Below are 21,159 nucleotides of genomic sequence, written 5' to 3'. Positions count from 1 at the left end.
TCTTTTTTTATGAAATCAGCTTACGATGTTTCGTATATATATATATGTTTGCTTGTACGCCGTATCGGAAATTACCAGAAATATTGTATGCTGGAAATTCATTATTTTTATCGGGTAAAAATGCATTAATCTCTGTTCTCAAATTCAGTTCAATTTTGCACCGAGAGATGAAATTCGACGATAGATACTCCCACGAGCGCGCGTCCCTATATTAACGAGATACAAATAATGTTGTGCCCAATGCGTCGCGCTCTGCATGCACAATAATTTCCGCATACGCTCCAAATCCGCGAACAATTAGCAGCAGTAGAAAAAACGTCCGAGCGTCGATGTCGCATGCGGTTTACATAATCGTGCACAGGGACAGACGTCAACCCATGTTACGCGAGTAATTACCTTTAAACACAGGAACGCGGATATTTTACTCGTGCAAATTTTTTCTTCGGACGAAAAAAAAGACGAGTGCTTCTTTTGCGTATATATACTTTTAAAATCAACACAAATTTAATTTCATATATATTATAATACTGTAATTGTAATTTTTACAATTTTATTTTTTATATAATTTGGATTTTTATCTTGCTATTTTTTTCGGAACGTACGAGAATAATTATACAGAGTCTCGTGGAATGTGCAAGTTTTAAAGAAGCGATATCCAATCGCCAGTTCGATCGCGATCCGATGCAGTGACGTTCGGTGACGTCCATCGTCATCGTCGGATTGACGTAACCCGCTGTCGTCAGCGCTGAAATTTTGCCCGCGGCAAGACCGGAGCGCTCGCCGTGAACACACGCGTGCTCACGTCTTGAAGAGTCTTGGAGCGTGCCGTCGTCATTGTTTCGCCGTTGCCGCTCGTGCGTCGGCTTCGCCGCCGAGGCGCCTCCCTGCGCTACCTCTCGTCGCTCGCCCGGCGAGCGAATCCGGTTGACTTGCTAATTTTAACTCGACCGTGACACCGCGCAAGTGCAACTATATAGCTCGCTCGCGCGCGATTGTCTCGCGCAAACGAACGAAGGAACGAACGAATGGACGAGCGAGCGAGCGAACGAGTTCCCAAGGAATCCGCGATCCCCTATATACGAGCACGCACGAACCGAAACCACGTCGCTGTGGCTGTATGTAGGGTAAACGACTTGCGGTTCGCTCTCTTCACCCTCTGCTACTACGGGATTGAGGTCCGAGGAAGTTCCGCGCTCGCAAAATCGCTCGATGAAGCTCGACAGAGGGATTATCGAGAGAGAGAATCGGGTTGAATCCCTATCAAATACAGAGTGACTTGCATACACGGGTAACACGTATGTTAATCCGAACTGTGGCGGTGAACCATGACTCGCGGAAATACTAAGGGCGTTAGTACGCTCTTTGAAATACAAGCAGACGCAGCACGTGTCTCTTGTTGCAAATGATATCGTTGTCAATGCATCGTGTAATTTTACAAGGATTGTCGATTCCTGCTCTCTCTCTCTCTCTCTCTCTCTCTCTCTCTCTCTCTCTCTCTCTCTCTCTCTCTCTCTCTCTATCTCTATCTCTAGCTTTCTGCGAAGACTTTCGTATACGGACGTTCTAAGATAAATTAATTTATTTGCGAATAAGATGCAGATATAGAATCTTGTAGCTATCACTGAAGAATAATTTTTTAAATTTTTTGCATGAATATCTTCGTGCAATTAATTGTAATTCAAAATGTTATAAAAATGAATTTTATTCGAGATACATATTTGCGGTAAATAAAAGTGAACAATCAATTTCTGTAAAGAGGCAAAGAAAGATACACCAGTATCGTATTCGATTCATCCTTATCGAATCTCTCGCATCCTTTATCGAAACCGCAAAGTGTCGGCGAATATTTTCGTTCGACGTCGATTCCGAGGCGTGGAGCAATATTCCGAAATATTGCTCTCATATATGAAACAAGGCTAACAAAGACCGTCCGTAAGACAAACGATGTAGCCGGGCTGCATACATCCAATGGCGTCGAACTCGCCTTCTCTCGAAGATTATCTCCCACCGCGATACCTTCCTCGCATCTTTCACAGTATTTTGCTTCAGTCATGTCTACATACAGATCATATATATACAATCTTTTGATCTTAAGCGTAAATTATATGTAACTGGCAATCATATATTTTCCGTTTGGCCAACCCATCTTATTAATTTTCCTTCAAGATGAACATTTTCTTTTGGCGGGTTTTTCCCAAGAGAGACAGAGGGAAAATAATTGTTCGATTTTTTAATCATTCTTCCCAATGAGACATCGAGTACCTCTTGCCGCGAAGGTATCGGCGCCATCGCTATCCCCGGCAACTCTGGCACGTCGCCGAGGATATCGCAGCAGCCGAACGAACGCGTCGACAAGTAGCCCGACCGCAAGCACGCGTATTTTTGGTGCGGCGGCGGCCAATAGTGACCTCTTCGGGGAACTATCGAGCGCCTTCTGGAACTCATAACTATATATTTGATCCAGGCCAGATAAACATCTCTCAAAAATAGTAGCTGGTCGGCGTGTGTAGCAACGAGAGAGGCTGTGGGTTGGCGACGACGATGGCGGCGATCTTAAATCGCGATTCTTTTGCGAGGGAAAGAGAAAGAAAGTCCTCTTCCCCACTCTTTTCTGTGCCGCATCGCGTCGAAGAATTCGCGTATTTTCTTTTTTTTCTTTCCTTTTTTCGTCACGGTGGATTGTGGCGCACCGCATATGCGGTTGGATTCTCGCTTGTACGTATGTATATACTCGCGCTTCGATCGCGCCGCGTTTCTTTCCTCGCGGACCGAGATTAGCTCGCCTCTAAAGATAGGTCGCTACGTATTAATGTCGCCATTTGCCGGTAAACGCAAGCGCGAGCGCGTACGACCACGAACGCTTTTCGGGCTTTAACTTTTGATGCCAACTGGATTGGTTTTTACAGAATCGCGGGGATGTTGATAATTTAATTTACGTTTAGTACAATAGAAAAAAAAGAAGTAAAGTAAATAGCCCTATAAAATGTAATATTTTTTTATCAGTATATAAATATAAATAAATGTAGAATTTTTTTTACATACATTATTATAAATATTTGCCTACGAATGAATGGATGAATCATTTAATATAGCGCAGCGATGCACGGGGTGCAAAAGGTTAAGAGGCTTCGTTCGCGCGGATCGATCGCTTTATTACAATTTCCTGTTTATCGTTTATCGTTCCTTAGTTTCCAAATGCCGCGTCCGGTATGACACATACGATATATTAACAAGCGCACGAGCTCCAATCTCTTAACGTGTAATAAGGCCTACCGAGAAACTTGGAATCGACGCGACATTCCGAAGCGGGATTTGAAGGACGATAAAGCGCCGACCAATCTCGCTCACCGATTGTAAGATTGGTTCCCCTCGTCTTTGGTGCAAAAAGAGGTTACGATGGACTACAATGTTATTTGCACGACTATAACTCGGACTCCGAACGGAATGTCACGCTTGTAAACGCATCCTTTCGATCGAGCAGACGCCCTTCTCCAACGATGCGAGAATGGATAATAAACAGATTTTTTTTTTAATTTCTCGGGTTCGATCGTCATTCGTGATAAATAAGTTTAGTTTTTTATTTAAATTGTGCTGAAAAATCTTACTGATTCATACACAGTAGATTTTTGGATTCGTTCTATAAAATATATTACGGTCGATAATGTATTTTTATTATGATTAGACATGATATAATTATTATTTTTAATCTTAATCGCGATGTTTTATCTTCTTAATCGATTCCATATAACAGCAGATACATTTTACGTGCTCCTCTCTCTGAGCTTTATTGCATCAAAGTAACATCTTGAAAGATACAAGGCTTAACTATCGACGATAGCGGTTACTTAGATGAGAAACAACCCTTCGCAGAGGCCGCTCTATTTTTCACTCGTGACAAGCTTCGGCTACTTGTTTGCGCGACCGTATAGCGACGATAAAATTCGTTTACGAGTGCATTTAGACGCGCGAATCATGGCTTTTGTGCGATACCCACTTCCGCTCCACTTATAAATCAAGAATTTAGCTCGGCGCGCTGCTGCTCTCTTTCTTCTCCCTTTTCCCTCCGTCGCGGAAATCATTCGCCGTCACCACCGCGCTATTTTTAACGCGGTAGCTACTAATTCCTCCTCGATCACACATGGCAAACTCCCGCACGCATATATACGTGCTACGTATGATCTCGCTACTATTGTTTGCTAACGTCTCTTTCTGAGATGGCTGCGTCTTCGTTAAGTATTAGGGATCATTGACTATTTAATATCTTCATGTTTGAAGATTAAAATTTTTCAAGATACGTCATCTTTCTTTGCGAGGAATTTAATTTTATATTATAATATTTTTCTGTAAGTATTATTAGAAACGATCTTAATTTTTTTGATGATAGAATCAAACAAGATTTAAGAATTATTTTTGCCAATAGTACAGAAATGGAAATCAGATGACAAGTTTCAATATTGTCAGACCTATCGATATATATTAAAGTTAGAGTAATTTAATATTTTCGCGATAATTTAATATTTTCACGTTACTTTGACAAATTTCCGGATACTGATGGATAGCTCACTGATTAAAGATCTGGAAAAAAAAAGACTAAAATGCTGTGTCACTTGCTGTGTACATGCAATTGAGTTTGCGCGTGTATTGTGCAATAATGCATATACTACGTGCTTGGCGACAGCCTTCGTAATAAACGAGGAAGAGAACGAAAGAGAGAGACAGAGAGAGAGAGAAAAAAAGAGCAAAGCGCGTTACATCCATTGCAATAACTAGCTTAGACAGCAACTACATCATTCTATCTAATTAATTATTTGATTCGCGCTTAATCTTTTAACATAATCAACTATCTATGCTGTTTAATATTATGTTGTGAGATGCGAATAATTAAGTTCGCACTAATTAAATACAAATGACTAGGAGAGCGTCGACTTCTGGCTTACAAGTAAGAATCTAGTGTTCTTCTTTCGTCTTGTGTGCGTTCTCCAATACTTATGTTCTTCGTGCGCGACGCATAAAGATATGATAATTAGGCGTGGCGAACGGCGACGAGATGCTCCCGATGATACCGGAGACTGTCTTCCCGTATGGAACGTGACGTAAGCCCGATTCAATGCTGATGTCTTTGCTGTCCGTCCTCACGCACACGATGCTTCGGCGTGACGCGACGATCGCGTATAGCAATACTTAAAAATACTTCTATAAATATATCTCAATGTCACGATATCTTCTACTCTCTCGATATCACTAGTTTCTTTGTCATCGATTATCTTTTTGAATACGTTTTTAACGAATGAATGAGGCAGAATTGTCATTCTATTGGAAAACCGCTAAATCTTTGAAACTTTTCGTTCGGAAAGTTGAAAAAAAAAAAAAGGAAATCTGAAAAGGTAAGAGAAAAATTTTCAACTTCGAAGAAAAGATTTTATCATCACTATTACCCTCGATCGAGTCATTATCGATGTTAACTTGTTGCAAAAGTTTTCAAGAAAAATATAGTTCACGTCTATTTCCGCGATTAGTTATCGGAATCGAGCCAAGATAGTTCGCGTATAAAGTGGAACGAGTCTTTCTTCGTAGATCCGTAAGGACGCAAAGGAAAAAAAAAAGAAAAGAAAATTTAAATGCGCACAGGTATGGTCCAATGGCAGCAATGCAATATTTTTTATTACAGGCATTAAGATAATATTGATCGTAATTCACAGTCGTTTTGATGCTCGCGAGTTCCGTCCTTGACGTCGTCGCGCTTATAACTCTCGGTTCGTTACAATAGTATATTAATTCATTTCTTTCTCTGTCTCTCTCACTCTCTCTCAATTTTGCGAGAATCGATACGCGGTCAAATTATACTATAACGTTACGTACTTATTACGCTATGATTATGTATTCATTGTGAACGCGCATGTTCGGACAATTGTGCGTGAAACTGTGCATATGTATTTCTCGCGCTGCTTTAAACGCTCTTATCCCCGATAATAAACTTGACACGTTACACGCGCTTGCGAGGCATATAAATGTGCGCGTCGGAGAATAAGATATACCACACGTTACGCGGGAGTTTACAGCCGATTCAATGAAGCATAAAGCGCGCGCGAGACGGCTGTTGTTCAATGTTAATTTCATTCGCGATGGACATGTGTGTGGCTCGTCCGTTCGTCCGTTTGTCGCTTCGTTTATTCGCGACGATGACGGAAGTTACACCCAGCTCGCGATCCCGGCGCGGCGTGAACAGTACAAGTCCGATACGTCCGAAAGCAGATTAGAAACATGCCGAGTATGTCGAATGAACGCTTTTAATCCAGTAAATATTAATTTTAACGCTCAACGATTACGACCAGGATAGTAATTATTGATTGGAATTTTAATTCTTATCTACGTGAAAATATATCGAACAAGTATCTTTTTTACGTTACATGAAAATTGATGCCGCGAATGTAAGAATATTTTGACATGTATATTTTTGCTACAGAGCACTGCATATTTTATATATGTATTTTTATTTTTCGATAGTCTCTCTATCACAAACATAATTTTAAAAAATCAATTTAAAAAATCGCTGCTAACCTAATTGCTTATTGCAATTAGACAAATAACTATCTAGATAATGTCAGTAGCATGTCTAGGATTCTCTCGTGTAATCGCATGCATGTCATGGTATTTTCTACATGCACGCGGTTTTCCTTTCCGCTCGTCTGACCATACGCTGACTAGACTACTCGCATTCAAGGGGGTAAGTCGCGTAAATTATTGACGTTACGTCATTAAACAGACATTGTGTGGCAAAGAATGGACGGAAACGCTTGAAATTATACATCGAAATGATATTACACGTACATCTCTGTATATATTAATATTTACTATTTGTATTAAATTACTCGACTTCACCACCGCCGATGAAATTAGAAATCTAATTCTAATCGCAATTTCGGGAAAACACACGTTGGCCCGCCATTTCCCGGATGTGTGATATTAAAAAGAAGGTTATTAAACTCAGGACGCGTAAAATATCCCGCATCTCTGCAGACTTCCTAAGGGGTAGTGGATGAGGGTGGAAGAGGGCGAATTTGCCGAGGGGGAGAGGAGGCAGTGCCAGGCCCGCCGAGCGAGATCGATGCGTCGCTCGGCTCATCACTTATTTACGCCTTCATTACTGTAAACAATGCATCTCCCTTTACGTCCGGTCTCTCCTGCCGTTCGTTCTCTCCTGCCTCTTGCCCGCTCCGTGTCTATCTCGCCCCCGTCGTTCATCTCGCAGTCATACACCGCGAGAGCCATTCCATCGCGCTCGCAAAGCACCTCGTTTCTCTGAAAGCAGCGCCGTCTCCCAGATGTATTTTAAAACGACTCGGCACCGTATCTACTCTATAATATACTCTCTACTCTCCTCTCCGCCTGTATATCTGCGCGCGTTCCCCCCTTCTCGTCGGGTCTAAATATCTCTGTGTTTCCTCTCTCTCTCGTTGTTCTAATAAATATTGAAGCCGAACGAAATTCCGTGGAGTGGCTTTCGCGTCGGTTCATTATGCGCAATGTGCCATTAGTTATATTTGATTACTGCAATGTACATAAAGTATGAATATTTATTGCCTAGAGTATTCTCCAAAAGGAATTAATGTTTGAATGATGAGCAAGATGTAAGATAAAAATTGTGAAACATTAAACATTTTATTTAACATTGAATACTAAAGACGACAGAAAAAAATATTTATTCTCTCTTCCATTTATTTCAAAATCAAAACATTTTAAATTCAAAATTTACGAAAGAAAAAGAAAGTTTGGAGAGATAAAGAGAGCAGTTATTTCCAAAACCTTATTAAATATATATACAATTATAGTTCCGACTCGTATATAAATACGTCTAAATTCGAGTAACCAAGTTGATCAGTTAAAAGCCTAAGGCGATCTCGCTCTCGCGAGATTAACACGTTAATAAAGCAGAAATGAGTAAGCGAAGCGCAAAATGTTAGCTACCGGGACTTGGCTCGTATCGCGAATAACGTTTTCAATTAAAATGCCGACATCTCCGCATTGCAGCTACTGGTCATTGAGCTGTACACGAGCTCGTGTGTAAAGGAAAAGCGTTTGTTCTTTTCATCCTTACTCTCGCCATTTCCCCGCACTGCATAAACTCCATTTCTGCATATGTATATGTTATAAATAACGCAATAAAAGCAGTATCGCGTCAATTTAGTAATCATAGGATATTATAAGTCTTGTAAATTGAGAGAAAGAAAGAGAAGAAGCTGAAGTCTCTACGGCAAATAGTGGTGCATAATGGCTACGCGATAATTAAAGTCATACGTTAGGTTTAGTCGATGCAGTTTTCATTTTGCTAATGGTTAGTAATACTGCCATCGTGGTTCGATAAGTTAGCGATCGTCCCCGGGAATTGCATGGCGATGTTTTGCATACGAAGATCGAGAAGCCTTTGTTTTAAAGTCTTGTGTGTAACATAATGTTTATCATTTATGTCACGTTTATTTTAAAAGCTGTGTAATATCAAATATTGTGTGTGCGATATTATTGTTTAACTTTGTAACATTGTTCAATGTAATTTGGTATCACAGTTTATAAATCGATCTTTTTCGAATCGCGAAGAAATCAATGTGTACATATCGATCCATATCTTGATCGCTCCTTATTGAATATGCATGTTTCTCAGACATCTTCGTGGAACTCTGCCGTTTATTTATGCAGAGCTTTATAAATCGATCCCTCTTGTTCAAGCAAATCAATTCGAATCTCCATCAGTGGATGCAATTACGAAATCGCAATCGCCCGCGGTATCAAACGATATGTAATGAACCACGTGGGAAATCATGCGATGTAGCCATTTTTTAAATATAATGGGTTCTCTTAAAAGCGATGGAATCTTATGTTGGATGCGTACATTTTCCCATGGTTTATCGATCTAATCAAATCTTTATTTCTTTAGCGGTTCATCTCGCCTTTCTGCTTCTTCTTATTTTATCACGTACATTAGACTCTCATAATTTGATTATACGTGCCTTTATCACGTGCTCGCGTGCTGAGATAAAATATGTATAAAATTATCATGAATTACCAATCTGGACTCTATCTCGGTATATAGAGGCTAGACAGCAAAAATATTTATCGTACGAAAAACTAAAATTCGCAGTTTATTTAATAGAGGATGCATATATGAAGTTCTCCGAAAGAGAAGCGCAGAAAGTTCTGCTGACATTATGCAAACAGATATGATCGAAACTTTTTGAGAATTTGCGCGAACTGCAGATTGCGTTCTTAGGAAAGTTTGGGGAGATTTTTGTGGGAACGAAACGAATCTTCGATTTCGTCTTCGAGTTATTTTTACAACGTTGAGCCACGAACGCGTTACGTAATTTATGTACCCCTCTATTATAATAGTAGTTATTTCTAAAAAAGTTTAATACTTATTTTACAATCGTGGATCCCTATTATTTCTATTGGAAATAGAATTGGAATGAACATTTGACACGAAGAATACAACATCGTACGGATATTTGTCGCGGCTAATATTCTCTTGGCTCGGAATGTGTGCGTACAAGTATTTCTTGGCTGTATAATTATGCATTGAACTTGAAAGTATTATTATCAATGCATAATATGGCAGACATACGCGTGTAATTTCAGAAACGTATCGTACAAACGAGCTTTTCTTGGCGAAGATTCAAACATGCCGTTAGCGCAGATTTCATTTACGCCATTCCTTAAACATGCGCGATACGAATTTGGCCGGAATTCGCGCGGGTTGCCGAAACGTCGATTCGATGAAATCGCAACCGCGTTCGTGGACGCGGTTCTGCAAATGTAATTATCCGTATTATTACGATGGTTGCCGCATAAAAGCGCATGCGTTAGCCTGACATTTCTCATCGCATCTGATTTATTCTTTTTCGATTTTTGAGAGATTCATCAAAGAAGCTAGATTTTAATCACGATTCATATCGAAAAGACATATTCATTCGACAGATTTGCATATCTCATCGTCGCGACGAGATAAAAAAATTAAAATCCCGCGAGTGCATTATTCGAAAAAAACAAAAAAACAGTGCGCTCTGCTGGTTTTAATAAACCGCAAAAATGGACGGACAAACCCTCCGTGTTTGTCGATGACGCTTCTCTCGGAGAACATTTACGTCAGCGTGCAATGAACTCGATATCTTTTCGTCGCCGTTTACGTACCGCTTCATCCCGAAATACACACACGGGGCGTATTTTCGGGCGTTTAATTAAGAGTTCTTACGACCTACTTGCTCGAAATATTTCGCTGTTGACGGCAAACGCGCATACCGACGATGACGCTCGTATATCTATTGCTCCATGATTTTGGTAGGCGACGATGACTCTTCCTGTAGTTAGCATACTTTGTAGGTATTAATGATATACCGCAACTCTAAATTTGTTATAAAAAATATAGAGATATTTTATATTAGTGTCTAATTATAAACACATTGTGTGTATCATTAATATATAAATGTAATATGTCAGAGAGACGGAGAATATACTCAAATTAATCATAAAGATGCTGCTCTTCGCGATCCGACAGTTTGCAAACACGGTTACATTTCAATCATTGTAGTTTATATTTGAAGAGGAGGGGGCTCGAAAATCCCGTAGTATATCCTGAAGATAACCGGCCATTAACAGCCACCCTAACACGGTCGCATGGCTCGCTGGTGCGATTGTTTCATATAAACCACCCCAAGAAGTTGGCACTCGGGACACGTAGTATAATTCTTTACTCTATCTCGCTTTCTCTCCCTTTCGCCATCCCTTCGCGTCGTCTTTTCAGAGGATGCACGATTCCCCGGGTTCCAATAGCCGCCATCGTAAGCAACGCCGACGCCAGCAACACCGTCCTTCGTAAGCAGTCTCGACCTTATCCTAGCGCGTTGTTGCCACCCTCCCTGTAACCCCGAGCACGCCCGGGCAAGCAAACATTTATCCATGATTTGAAATTAATGTTTCGACCCACCGTGTCCCAAACGACCGTCTCCGTATCGCCCCTCGATGTGCGCCGAGATGGCGAAAGCGAGAGTTCGAAAGTTATTAGCTCACCAAAGTTACTCGTATCTCTAAAGTCACTACATATTTCCGCTAGTCTTTTCGCGCAAGGATAATTCATGCGTTAAAGTTTTTTTTTTTTTACTTTGTCTCATAATGTCTTTTTATCGTGCTTGTGTGTGTTCCTCGATAATATAAGATCCAAGTAAGAAAACCATATTATAAAACGAAAGGTAAAAAAGTAAGAAAGAGTATCTCCTTTAAAAATGCATGGTCAGAGTTTTTGGCATCATCTCGCGATGAGTTCCACATCGTGATGCGCCACTCCTTCGAGCAAACTAGAAAATTAGTTATAAGAGAGAGCGAGAAAAAAGGTGGAGGATATCAAAGTTGGGGTGGGAAAAAGAAGAAAGAAGCCATCGAGAAACCTCGATATCTCGCTAATGTAACGTGACGCGAAACGATCGTACTTCGTGCTTCGCGTAAAGAGTGGAAAAAGATGAACGCGATCAGACATCCCGCTTTATGTAAGTGTCGCCGATCAGGAACAGCCGCTAAAAGAGGCGTCGTAGTATCGGTGATTTTAAATGGCTCTGCCAGCGCGCATAATTCCGAATATCGCGTCGGTTTAACGTACTCCCGGTCGGTGCTCTCTGCGCACCCTCGTCGGCAAAGTGTCTCTAATCTGGGTCAAAGGTGATTTGCCGCGCGCGCAGCTCCTCCTTCGCTGATTGTACCTTCGTCGGTTCATGTAGCAACGATCAAAGTATGTATAGTGCGACCGCGGCCAAAGTATCCGATTCCCATTACTCGGCTACTTCACTCGGCCAGGTGTAACGGATCGCGTATCAGGTGCGACGCGACGACCTGGAAGTCGAGGAAACGAGGCGCGTCTTGACTGCGCTGAGTAGCGAATTAGAAAATCTCAAGAAATGCGGTAGTTCAGGGAAGATTTAAAACTCGTAAAGATATAGATTTGTCACACTTTCACGCAGTCAGACATGTAATTAATAAAGTTTAGGAGAATTTTTGCGGTCTAAATGATACACTCTTTGATTTCTATTAAAGATTTTTTTGAAATTACGTACACAACATAATTACGATGATATATAAGTTCTAAATGTAATCGAAGTAGAAGATGGATGGTTGTGCGTGCATCATCTCGCAATACATTGCATTAATTAAATTAATCTTGGATAATTCTAAAATCTGATTTCACATAGTGGCGACTGAATTATGGACATAGTAAACATTTAAATTATAAAATAAAAAAATATGATTAGAAAATAAAATTATATATGGCTTCAAAATATTTATATCTTATACCACGTCCACAATTAAAATTGATAATCGCGATAAAAATGAGATCCACATTTTGCTCAAGTCGGGATCAAGTTACAAAAGATCGCCATTAAATGGCATCGTGAATAAAACATCGATCGAAGCTATTTTTGAAGCGTCATTTACTCACCGAATGACTTGGGAAAAAGAACCCTCCGCAATCTGGATTTCTGTTCGCGGGGGCGAAAGAGAGGCGGAGGAGGGCGAAAGTAGACGGGTCGAAAGAGCGAGGCGGAAAAGTAGACACTCGGAAGGTGCGATCTTGGCCGAAGGTATTGACTTTCCCGAGGATTCGCCCTCGTTCTCTCTCTTTCTCTCTCTCCTGGTGGTAGCGCGATGATGAGATCTCTCGGGGCGAGGACTCTGCCTACACCGTTACTTGCCCCCGCTCGCAACCCCCTGTCGCCTTGCTACTCCTGTCGCAGGGGCGGCGCGTAGGTGCGAACGGGGTGGTTGAGCGGCATTCCAGGATGTGTGGCGGAGGGAGAGATACTCCCCCGTGTGTAGGTGGACGCTGTGTAGACGTAGACACTGAAACGGGTGGTGGTTCTGTGCCGAGCCCCAGATACCACCATGCGGAACCCCGCCACTCTGCCTGACACAAATCTCTGTAGGAAAAAAACGCTCGTTCTGCCGGAGCAGTATATTCTCTCGCTCGTTCTCTTCCTCTCGGATCTGCTTGCGTAATTCGTCGCATCACGGAGGGTTGACGTTTCATTCTTGTTCGCCCTCCGTGTAAAATTGAGATTTTTGAGTCTCGTCGACGATCGATTATACGAATTTACAGCGTAATATGTATATAAGCCTTAATCTACTCAACAAATCGAATGTTGAATTTAAGATTTAATTATTAATAAAATTTAATATATGCAGAAATATATTTTCTCAAATATTTATTAAATATTTATTTTTAATTATGTAGAAAAATAAGATTGATTACATCTGATTACTAGTCCGCTGCTCTCTGAATAATTGTAGAAGATGGATGTTGCTATGTGACAATTTTTTAAGATTTTTTATCTCGAAATAGCTAAAATTAGCGGTTGAAATCTCTTTCTCATAGAAATACCGTGCAAGTCGCGCTTTATCGTACACTGAGCTTATTTCATCGACGTGCTTTACACCGACGAGCTTTGCGTGCGACGACTTTCGCGTAATGCACTCACGTATACACGTGCGATACGAAGGAACAGTCTGATGCAGTCGGCGGAAAAGTTCTTCAAGACGAGTGGTTTCGCGACGACGACGACGACGACGACGACGACGGCGTCGTCGACGCCGACAGTGGCGGGAGCCGCATACTCTGCTATTAGCGACGGTTGCACCGGCGGTTAATGGAGGCGGCGTAGAAAACGGCATTGTGGAAGAGCAAGAGAAAGAGAGAGAAACGATGGACTTGTAGGCGATGATGGCGTGTAGGGCGCAGCGGTGCAAAGTAGCGGCATGATCAATGCCGCAACGCTAATTAATTAACATTCCCTTGCGGAGCTCACTAGCAGACACACCTATACACACGAGAAGCCTCCCCTCCCTCTCTTGCGTTATTACTCTTCATCCCCTTGCCGAGAGTTTCACTATCTCTCTTCTCCCGTCCGTCTCAGTCTCTCTTCTCTTTCTCTTTCTCTCTCTCTCTCTCGTGACTTTAACGTCGACGATCGTTACCGTACCGCGATAACGACGGCGGCGATGGCGACGACTAGTACCCGGCAGGAATATTCCTGAGAGGATTATTTCTCGCCGGCTAGCGAGGAGTCGAAAGTTTCTCTCGAAGCGACAGAACGCGCGGCTGCATCAGCGGCGAACGCGACGAGAGACGATCGAAGGAGTCGAAGATTTCGAGATATTCCGGGTCTCATCCGATGCAATCGTTGTGCAAAGTGTAGCATCGTTGAAATTTTTCTCCGCTGCGACTTAACAATAGCTTGACAACCGAAAGTATCGTAAAATTTTCTTCTATTTTAAGTAAAACATTATTTGCGATATTTTCTTCGTATAGCTTGATACATTTACAACATTGAACATTGAATTCTGGACAGAACTTTGTACAATAAGTTTCAAGAATCTGGTAATATCGTCTAACATTAATATTGAACCGAACAATATTTTCAGTTTATAATTTATTCACTGCTTCTTTTTTTAAATTATAAGAATACGATATATAAATTTCTTCTGAGATAAAGGACTTATAACTTTTTCACAGCGGTTGACTATTTTATGAGACAATTTCCTTTCACATGAGATGATAGAAACCGAGAACTCTTGATGGTCCTCTTTTCTCTCTCTTTCTTTCTCTCGGTCTTGTCCTTTTTATCCCCCGGAGAATTAAATCGCGCCTCATCCTCTGCCCGGTCGATACCCGGCTACGGGTGTAGGAACGTTGACCAGGAGAAGCAGACGAAACTTCGCAAGGACACACTTCTCCACATGCCTATGGCGTGCGCGCGCACATATACACAGACACACACACATACACAGCCGTGCACACACGTGTGCGAAGTAGGACACTCGCGGGATGACACCCTGTAAGCAAGGGTGCAGCATCCTGCCTTATCGCGCGCAAAAAGACGGCTTTGCTTTTGTGATAAACGCTGTATTATATCATATGAGAGATGTGTAGTAGAAACTAACTTTAATTCTATAAAATTTAATTCTTTGAAAATTTTCTATTAATTTTGAAAGTCATATTTATTGCTTTAATGATTAAAATCGTCGTAGCTTAAGTAATTCGTGAAAATATAACGGTACGTGAAAACGCATTGCTATGGGAAGACAGTGCAACGCTCTCTCTCTCAGAAGAAGTTTCAAAGAATCGATCGATGCGCGTTCCATCGCGCATTGTTTCGCGAAACGCGGTTCAAAGCAGTCCAGCGACGCAGGATGGTTTTACTAATTGGTGCCGAGTATCGATTACCATCCCTCCTTTTAGCCTCTCCCCTCGGATTTACCATCACCGGTATCTGCGGTATACGGTACGCTTCTCGCGCAAATAATGCGGAAATTATCTTTGATTATTATATATGAATCTTATTTGTTTCCCGTTCGTATATGTAAAACATAGATTTATCTACAACTTCCAAGATAATTAGGAATTGTTCGACTTTGCGAGTCGATGGGATCTTATACGTCGATTTAACGCAGCTCACGCACGTGCATCTATACGATCGGTTTCATTATTTCGCCATTAAGGGTCGGGCCGAGAGTTGAAAACTAGGGCAAGCTTGCTCAGCCATCGTAAGATATCCGTGAGTATGGCACACAACCATAACGAGGCATGGGGATGAAAGCAACGGGGGTGGAAGCGAGAGACGGCAAACGGGTCGATGCTTCCGCATTTATAATCACGAGCTTCGCTGATAAGTGGGGACGTGATGTTATACGAACCTTTTGTCCCCTCTTCCCTTCCGAAAGCAGCGCAGAGCGCACTGATTGGTGATTAGACGGTGTATCGATTGGCGATTAAGAAACAACGCGTCGACATCGACTTTGCGAAGATTTTCGTTCGTAAAACAGTGACTAAGGGTGAAGGGGGAGGGAAGAGGCGCCACGAACAAGAACCTGGGGGAATATCAGGTGGGATAAACAAAGGCCAACCGCGAGCAATAATTAATACGTGCCTTCCTTCCAAGGTGCGAGAGTGGGGACAGGCAAGGCCTTCTCTTGGAAGCAACGATTTTGATTAATGACGAGTTTACTGGCACCTTCGCTATTGTGCGGGCTAATTACACCCCGCCTGCATGACCAACCCGTTCGCTGATGAAAAGCATCTTTCAATCCTCGAGAAAGCGAATCCCTTCTGTGTAAATCGAGCCCCGCTATTCCGCGATAACCCCTTGTGGCGTTTCGAAGATCGAATGTTTGTTCTCTCGCTGATTAAGAAGCCGAGATTGCGTAGGAAATCGTGTAAACTCGGGAAAGCCAGGAATCACGGGGGAAAGTCTGGGAAAGTGTACGAGAAATCTTTGGAATTTGCCGTAATATTGTTACAAACGGTTTTATCGAAAGTTATGTCTATAAAATAGTATAACAAATCCATTTCTAAAAAAAGCATGCAAAGTCGATTCTCGCAAGTATTGTTGCCGCTTTTCCGCGATGCTGATTGTCTTGATTCGCGTTATGCGTTATTGGCATCATTCATCGGAGAATATTTTTATTTTCAGCTGATTAAAGCGTTAATTTGTGTGATAATTAAATTTTAAAATAATATGTTAAAAATATTAAAATAGTAATATGTTGTGAATAATGTTATAGTACTTTATTCGCGATTAATATTTTTTGACAGAAATCAGCTGATAACTGTCAAAAATATTAATCGAGTTTATTTAAAACATATTATTATTTTCTTTAATTTTATTTTGAACAAATTGTGAAACTGCTAATCCTCGCGATGACAGTCTCTCGATGCTATACGAATATAACGCACAATGCGAATCGAAACAGTCAATCAACATCGCGGAAAAGATGCAACAATACTTGTGAGAATCGACTTAACATGCTTTCTTTAGAAAGAGATGTTATAATATTTTTAATTCGATTAATATTTTTGACAATTATCATCTGATTTTTGCCAAAAAAATATTAATCGCAAATAAGATATTATAACATATTTAAAACATATTACTATTTTAATATTGTCAACATATTATATATACCCCCATTATCGCTATAGAAATCTTTATAAAATAATCAATTTCTCACTCACCGAGCACGTGCAATAGCGGAGTTATAGTACACAGCACATTGATCTGAAAAACAAAATATTTTAATCAATTATGTATATACATTTGTGTGTGTCGAATATCTCATAAACAGTGCAGTTTAGAAAAAATATTTTTATTTTGCATACCCCTTACAGTTGCTCCGCTGTCGCTCGATGCCTCCCCGGGCCTCCTCCTCCTCTCTTGGTCGACCGTCATTGCTCCTTCGTAGCACTCACGACACTCGCGAAAATACGAACAATTACGATTGTCCGACACTTTATACGGCACTTCCGACACGCGAAACTTTACACGGCACTCCCGACGCGCGATACTTTACACCGCACTCCCGACACAACGCGTAAATCGATGCTACCTGTAACAAATAAAATACATACATAATATTAGAATAATTTTATTTCGCATTATAACATACACAATATAAATATAAATATGCAAGCTAGAATATTTAATTAGCAAATTTTCGCTTTATTAATGTTTTTGGCAGAAATCAGCTGATTAAAGCTAATTTTTTAAATATGTTACAAAAATTAAAATAATATGTTTTAAATAATATGTTATAATATTTTTGTCAGATATCATCTGATTTCTGTCAAAAAATATTAATCAAGAATAAGATATTATAATATATTATTTACAATATATTACTATTTTAATTTTTTATTATATTATTATTTTAAAATTTAATTAGCAAATTAACGCTTTAATCAGTTGATTTCTGTCAAAAAATATTAATCAAATTTAAACAAACTTTATATAAAAATATCATTTCTTTTTATATAAAATCGAGGAATGGCGCGCCCTTGTGTTGTTCTAGTTAGATAATAAAAATATAATTAGCTAGAAAAAATAAACAAAGTTAATTATTCTTTTTTCTAGAATGTCGATATGTTCGTTTCGTTATCGGATGTTAATTAATGTTGATGTAACATTTTCAGGACGCTACAAAATCGAATTCTTTTCGTATATTTAAAAAATCGAAAAAAGACGAAAATAAGACCATAGAGATAAGATAGATAATGTGATATAAATAACGAGGAGAATTGTATTTTCGCTTCTTACAATTAGCTAGGAATAATCGTCGCGCGCGCGTACATTGAAATTTTACGATCGATTCGAGGTGATATAATAAAGTTGATATATCGGTAAGAAAACCTGAATGTGTGCTGATATTCATCACCCGTATGAACTTGTTTATAGCAATCAATATGGCACATACATACCGTTAGTGCATTCGAATAATAATACGTTGCGTTTTATAAAGACACGGAAGCGAGAAGGCTTCATTACAATGCTTAATTACAGCCGCTAGCGATCTTTACCGTCTTACATCCTCGTTGCTCTTTTTTTATCGATAAATCTTACGCACATTATTTTACATCGCCCTGCGATATCTCGGAAATGACCGATAGCTTCCGCGTATCGAGGATTATTTTTTGATCGCGGTGTTTGAGAGAATCGATATTGCAATGCATACAATGAGGGTTTGAACAGTTTGTAGAAGGTGATAAAAATGCATAAGTTTTTTTTAAATTTTAATAATCGTGTTTATTTTTAATATTTAAAAATAGTGTCTTTTTTTTCATCTTTACGTGGCTTCATTAAATTTTATATGAAATATCAAACGCATATATCTTTTTTTATATTTAACTGAAGAAAAAATAAATTTTCCAAGAGTTTTATCTTTAAAAAAAATAACTAAATTCGAAATAATCATAGATACAAAGAACTTTATCCGAATTTGTTCTTTTTTTTACACCACCACGAGTAACCAGTCTTCAATCTCTCTTCGTCGGGGTCTCTCTAATTGCTACGTGAAAGGGTCATTCGCCTCCAAGGTTCATCGGGAACGCATCGGCCGTTCCCTTTGCGTCACCTTGTATGCCGCTTGACTGCAATTTGCAGCGCCCGCGGCCTCTCGCCTCTCCTTCCTATCCCCCTTCCCTCTTTCCCGGTGCCTGCCGCGTATCACGGTGTCGTGCCTATCACGGATACGTATATATTCTCGTATCAGACACGTATGGGGACCAGACAGAATATACAGAGCGCTAAATGCTGCCTATCGGAAATCGATATCGGAGAGCCAGCAGCAGCAGCTACTCTTCACGTCTCTCTTGCTCGCGTTGAAAATTTCCTCTTTCGTTCTATTGCGTTGGTCCAAAACCGTCTCCTCTTTCCCCTCGCTTTCCTTTCGCCTTATTTTTGTTAGTCATATTTTTTTTATCGCATCTCTATCCGCTGTGGTTCAGTTTGTCAGTTTCTCCTTCTGATCCATCCTCGCGAAAAATTTTTCAAAGAGCGCAGCCTCCTTTACGAACCACCGCTAAATTCTTCTCGATCCGCTTCTTCTACTGTTCCGCCATCCTTCTCGCATTCTGCGCTATCAGCTAGCGCGGTCCAAGAGTATTCTCGCAACCGACCATATCGATTGGTCCTTCGATAACGATGAACGTTATCGCCGGGATAACCGAGAGTAAGGCAGTCGGGAATTACACCTTTAAAATATTATAATTGACGATATCGCGATAGTAAGGGAAGCCCGTTTTCCACTACGATAGTTTCTCTCGGTTTACATTACAGGAGAGAACAACGTTGGACGTCGTAGCGCAAAATTTTTAGAGCCGCTTTCAAAATGATGATGTACTTACAAAGAACTGGATCGATTAAGAGATAATTGCGACAGTAAAAAAAAATCGCGAGACATCTGAATACATTTCTGAATAATAAAATTAATATTTTTTTATGAAATTATACTAAAAAAATATTATTTCTTTAACATTTTATAAAATTATTGAAAAATAATTAATTTATCGTTGTAGAAAATATTATAATGACATGAGTGTAAATTCGATCTCTTTTTTTTTTCGACGGACAAAATCAACCACCTATAGATTCAATTTTCTCTGCAACCACTAACTAACTCTTATTCTCTGGTTTTTCTACTAATAATCCGAGTCGTGCTTTTGTCTGGAAGAGGCGTCGACATCTTCTATCGCGTATCCATTCTAGTTACGTACACACGAGACTCGATTTGATCGGCTAATGTCATTTCGAAGCTTACCGATTAAACTACGCTCAACGAGAAATTTGCGATTCGTTTGGGACTCGAGTGGGCTGGTGCGTTATTGCCATTTCAATTATCGACTTCAGGGTTTGCATTTCTATCTATTAGAGCTACTTTGTGCCTCATTCGCGATTAACGGAGAGGAAAAGATCGCCCGGCCGATCCAATCCCGATGTGATTGCAATCAATTCGTCATGATTGACGGTTCCGTGTACTTCAGAGAAGACAAATACCACGATTCGCGACGCCTGTGTCGTACCGATACTCGGAAGATCTAAGTCATATTAATTTAATGCACGCTTCGACAAGAGTATCGAGCGCGGTCCCAACGATTTTAGATCTGTCCCGCAATGTCTCGAGATGGTAGTTACTCAATAAACGTATGCGCATCACGCACGTAACGGCGAGCTAATGAAAATTAATCCCTTCCGTCGTCGTTGCCCGCGCAACAAGCGCGATCGCAATTCCGGCAATTCCGCCCTTCGGTCTCGCGAGGCCAACGGCATGCTGACGCGCGCACAAACCCGAATGCCACGAGGTTAGACGATGGTGTCGAACACCGATCGATCTCCGGACCTGTGCGCGCGGAAGTTCGTGCTGGACCGCGCGGCGAAATCGTCGATCAGCGCCAACGGTTCGCCAGTTTGTCAACACTGCCATTTCATCGTTGGTTTACAATACAAGTTTCTTGGGTCAGCAGATCCATTGTACAGTGCAGAGGGAAGTGAAGCAGGAATTTATTATGATCCGATGATAATTTCTCGCGAGAGGACACATTCGGAAGCGGAAATAATCCGTCATTAATCTCATTAATAAATGCAAACACAACAGATTAAAGTTACATAGCTTTATATGTAACTAATTTCTTATTTTTGGGGGAAGGGAGAGAATTATCTGCAAATTTTTGATAAAAATTAATTTTTTTTTTTCGCCATAATGTAACTCGATGAAGAAAAATCAGGTATATATCTAGATTTTCTTGACTTGTAAAATGGGAGTTGATAGATTTTTTTATCTTCAAAAGCATCGAGGGATTTA

General features: G+C 40.5%; 2 protein-coding genes across 6 annotated transcripts in view; one reads left to right on the top strand and one right to left on the bottom strand.

Annotated features, from left to right (window-relative positions):
• Window positions 1-17,066, bottom strand: part of Elp4 (Elongator complex protein 4) — a 137,303-nt gene extending 120,237 nt beyond the window's left edge. Inside the window, exon 1 of the mRNA XM_083036059.1 lies at window positions 17,042-17,066. The gene's annotated coding sequence lies outside the window, so the exon portion shown is untranslated. The remainder of the gene's footprint in view (window positions 1-17,041) is intronic.
• Mam (neurogenic protein mastermind) overlaps window positions 1-21,159 on the top strand; it is a 160,270-nt gene that overhangs the window by 117,573 nt on the left and 21,538 nt on the right. The gene's annotated exons all lie outside the window — the stretch shown is intronic.

The sequence above is a fragment of the Prenolepis imparis genome, unplaced genomic scaffold (assembly GCF_030444845.1).
Source record: "Prenolepis imparis isolate NDT839.2.m4 unplaced genomic scaffold, iyPreImpa1.0 SCAF_4, whole genome shotgun sequence".
Lineage (NCBI taxonomy): Eukaryota > Metazoa > Arthropoda > Insecta > Hymenoptera > Formicidae > Prenolepis > Prenolepis imparis.
This window is presented reverse-complemented; position numbering and strand designations above follow the sequence as displayed.